Source organism: Myotis nattereri, assembly GCF_964212035.1.
Source record: "Myotis nattereri genome assembly, chromosome: 6".
In the NCBI taxonomy this organism is placed as follows: Eukaryota; Metazoa; Chordata; class Mammalia; order Chiroptera; family Vespertilionidae; genus Myotis; species Myotis nattereri.
In genome coordinates, this window is record NC_138081.1 from 1,214,067 (window position 1) to 1,219,173 (window position 5,107).

Consider the following 5,107-nt stretch of genomic DNA (forward strand, 5'->3'; position numbering starts at 1 on the left):
AGTGATTGAACACGGCAGGGTATGTATTAAGAACCTACTTACTTTTATTTCAAGTGCTTATTACAAGTTTTAAATCATTTCTGGAAACTGTAATTGTGTATTTTAAGAGTTATACCACAATTAGAGAGTTTTCTTACAAGTATGTACTGGAACCGTCAGGATATTAACAGATTCACCAAAAAGACGCTTGAGAAATTCGGCCTCAATTGTAAACATAAGCAGTATAGTCCTCACTTACAGTCTTTCTACACTAATTTTGAGCTGTATAAACTTGAATTCGTAATATTTTAAAGGAAATTCAAGTGAAAACGCTCTGTAAAGTTGCCGGAGTTGTAAATATTATCAGTTTTCTGGTCATTTCCCAGCTTTCCACGGGTAATGTCAGTGATTGAACACGGCAGGGTATGTATTAAGAACCTACTTACTTTTATTTCAAGTGCTTATTACAAGTTTGAAATCATTTTTGGAAACTCTAAATGCGTATTTTAAGACTTGTACCGCAATTAGACAGTTTTCTTACAAGTATTACTGGAACCGTGAGGATATTAACTGATTCACCAAAAAGACGCTCAAGAAATTCAGCCTCCATTGTAAACATAAGCAGTATAGTCCTCACTTACAGTCTTTCTACACTAATTTTGAGCTGTATAAACATGAATTCCTAATATTTGAAAGCAAATTCAAGTGAAAACGCTCGCTAAAGTGGCCAGAGTTGTAAATATTATCAGTTTTCTGGTCATTTGCTGCTTTCCACGGGTAATGTCACTGATTGAAAACGGCAGGGTATGTAGTAAGAACCTACTTACTTTTATTTCAAGTGCTTATTACAAGTTTGAAATCATTTCTGGAAACTCTACATGCGTATTTTAAGACTTATACCACAATTAGAGAGTTTCTTACAAGTATTACTGGAACCGTCAGGATATTAAATGATTCACCAAAAAGACGCTCGAGAAATTCAGCCTCAATTGTAAACATAAGCAGTATAGTCCTCACTTACAGTCTTTCTACAATAATTTTGAGCTGTATAAACATGAATTCCTAATATTTGAAAGCAAATTCAAGTGAAAACGCTTGCTAAAGAGGCCGGTTTTGTAAATATTAGCAGTTTTCTGGTCATTTCCCTGCTTTCCACGGGTAATGTCAGTGATTGAAAACGGCAGGGTATGTAGTAAGAACCTACTTACTTTTATTTCAAGTGCTTATTACAAGTTTGAAATCATTTCTGGAGACTCTACATGCGTATTTTAAGACTTATACCACAATTAGAGAGTTTTCTTACAAGTATGTACTGGAACCGTCAGGATATTAACTGATTCACCAATAACACGCTCGAGAAATTCGGCCTCAATTGTAAACATAAGCAGTAGAGTCCTCACTTACAGTCTTTCTACACTAATTTTGAGCTGTATAAACTTGAATTCATAATATTTTAAAGGAAATTCAAGTGAAAACGCTCTGTAAAGTTGACGGAGTTGTAAATATTATCAGTTTTCTGGTCATTTCCCTGCTTTCCACGGGTAATGTCAGTGATTGAACACGGGAGGGTATGTAGTAAGAACCTACTTACTTTTATTTCAAGTGCTTATTACAAGTTTGAAATCATTTCTTGAAACTCTAAATGCGTATTTTAAGACTTATACCACAATTAGAGAGTTTTCTTACAAGTATGTACTGGAACCGTCAGGATATTAACTGATTCACGAATAAGACGCTCGAGAAATTCGGCCTCAATTGTAAACATAAGCAGTATAGTCCTCACTTACAGTCTTTCTACACTAATTTTGAGCTGTTTAAACATGAATTCCTAGTATTTGAAACCAAATTCAAGTAAAAACACTCCCTAAAGTGCCCGGAGTTGTAAATATTTTCAGTTTTCTGGTCATTTCCCTGCTTTCCACGGGTAATGTCAGTGATTGAAAACGGCAGGGTATGTAGTAAGAACCTACTTACTTTTATTTCAAGTGCTTATTACAAGTTTGAAATCATTTTTGGAAACTCTAAATGTATATTTTAAGAGTTATACCACAATTACAGCGTTTCTTACAAGTATGTACTGGAACCATCAGGATATTAACTGATTCAGCAAAAAGACGCTCGAGAAATTCGGCCTCATTTGTAAACATAAGCAGTATAGCCCTCACTTACAGTCTTTCTACACTAATTTTGAGCTGTAGAAACATGAATTCCTAGTATTTGAAAGCAAATTCAAGTGAAAACACTCCCTAACGTGCCCGGAGTTGAAAATATTATCAGTTTTCAGGTCATTTCCCAGCTTTCCACGGGTAATGTCAGTGATTGAACACGGCAGGGTATGTAGTAAGAACCTACTTACTTTTATTTCAAGTGCTTATTACAAGTTTGAAATCATTTCTGGAAACTCTAAATGCGTATTTTAAGACTTATACCGCAATTAGACAGTTTTCTTACAAGTATTACTTGCACCGTCAGGATATTAACTGATTCACCAAAAAGACGCTGGAGAAATTCAGCCTCAGTTGTAAACATAAGCAGTATAGTCCTCACTTACAGTCTTTCTACACTAATTTTGAGCTGTTTAAACATGAATTCCTAATATTTGAAAGCAAATTCAAGTGAAAACGCTCGCTAAAGTGGCCGGAGTTGTAAATATTATCAGTTTTCTGGTCATTTCCCTGCTTTCCACGGGTAATGTCAGTGATTGAACACGGCAGGGTATGTAGTAAGAACCTACTTACTTTTATTTCAGGTGCTTATTACAAGTTTGAAATCATTTCTGGAAACTCTAAATGCGTATTTTAAGACTTATACCACAATTAGAGAGTTTTCTTACAAGTATGTACTGGAACCGTCAGGATATTAACTGATTCACCAATAAGACGCTCGAGAAATTCGGCCTCAATTGTAAACATAAGCAGTATAGTCCTCACTTACAGTCTTTCTACACTAATTTTGAGCTGTATAAACATGAATTCTTAGTATTTGAAAGCAAATTCAAGTAAAAACACTCCCTAAAGTGCCCGGAGTTGTAAATATTTTCAGTTTTCTGGTCATTTCCCTGCTTTCCACGGGTAATGTCAGTGATTGAAAACGGCAGGGTATGTAGTAAGAACCTACTTACTTTTATTTCAAGTGCTTATTACAAGTTTGAAATCATTTCTGGAAACTCTAAATGCGTATTTTAAGACTTATACCACAATTAGAGAGTTTTCTTACAAGTATGTACTGGAACCGTCAGGATATTAACTGATTCACGAATAAGACGCTCGAGAAATTCGGCCTCAATTGTAAACATAAGCAGTATAGTCCTCACTTACAGTCTTTCTACACTAATTTTGAGCTGTATAAACATGAATTCCTAGTATTTGAAAGCAAATTCAAGTAAAAACACTCCCTAAAGTGCCCGGAGTTGTAAATATTTTCAGTTTTCTGGTCATTTCCCTGCTTTCCACGGGTAATGTCAGTGATTGAAAACGGCAGGGTATGTAGTAAGAACCTACTTACTTTTATTTCAAGTGCTTATTACAAGTTTGAAATCATTTTTGGAAACTCTAAATGTATATTTTAAGAGTTATACCACAATTACAGCGTTTCTTACAAGTATGTACTGGAACCATCAGGATATTAACTGATTCAGCAAAAAGACGCTCGAGAAATTCGGCCTCATTTGTAAACATAAGCAGTATAGTCCTCACTTACAGTCTTTCTACACTAATTTTGAGCTGTATAAACATGAATTCTTAGTATTTGAAAGCAAATTCAAGTAAAAACACTCCCTAAAGTGCCCGGAGTTGTAAATATTTTCAGTTTTCTGGTCATTTCCCTGCTTTCCACGGGTAATGTCAGTGATTGAAAACGGCAGGGTATGTAGTAAGAACCTACTTACTTTTATTTCAAGTGCTTATTACAAGTTTGAAATCATTTCTGGAAACTCTAAATGCGTATTTTAAGACTTATACCACAATTAGAGAGTTTTCTTACAAGTATGTACTGGAACCGTCAGGATATTAACAGATTCACCAAAAAGACGCTGGAGAAATTCGGCCTCAATTGTAAACATAAGCAGTAGAGTCCTCACTTACAGTCTTTCCACACTAATTTTGAGCTGTATAAACTTGAATTCGTAATATTTTAAAGGAAATTCAAGTGAAAACGCTCTGTAAAGTTGCCGGAGTTGTAAATATTATCAGTTTTCTGGTCATTTCCCTGCTTTCCACGGGTAATGTCAGTGATTGAACACGGCAGGGTATGTAGTAAGAACCTACTTACTTTTATTTCAAGTGCTTATTACAAGTTTGAAATCATTTCTGGAAACTCTAAATGTATATTTTAAGAGTTATACCACAATTACAGCGTTTCTTATAAGTATGTACTGGAACCATCAGGATATTAACTGATTCACCAAAAAGACGCTTGAGAAATCCGGCCTCAATTGTAAACATAAGCAGTATAGTCCTCACTTACAGTCTTTCTACACTAATTTTGAGCTGTATAAACATGAATTCCTAGTATTTGAAAGCAAATTCAACTAAAAACACTCCCTAAAGTGCCCGGAGTTGTAAATATTTTCAGTTTTCTGGTCATTTCCCAGCTTTCCACGGGTAATGTCAGTGATTGAACACGGCAGGGTATGTATTAAGAACCTACTTACTTTTATTTCAAGTGCTTATTACAAGTTTTAAATCATTTCTGGAAACTGTAAATGCGTATTTTAAGAGTTATACCCCAATTAGAGAGTTTTCTTACAAGTATGTACTGGAACCGTCAGGATATTAACAGATTCACCAAAAAGACGCTTGAGAAATCCGGCCTCAATTGTAAACATAAGCAGTATAGTCCTCACTTACAGCCTTTCTACACTAATTTTGAGCTGTAGAAACATGAATTCCTAGTATTTGAAAGCAAATTCAAGTGAAAACACTCCCTAACGTGCCCGGAGTTGTAAATATTATCAGTTTTCAGGTCATTTCCAGCTTTCCACGGGTAATGTCAGTGATTGAACACGGCAGGGTATGTATTAAGAACCTACTTACTTTTATTTCAAGTGCTTATTACAAGTTTTAAATCATTTCTGGAAACTGTAATTGTGTATTTTAAGAGTTATACCACAATTAGAGAGTTTTCTTAC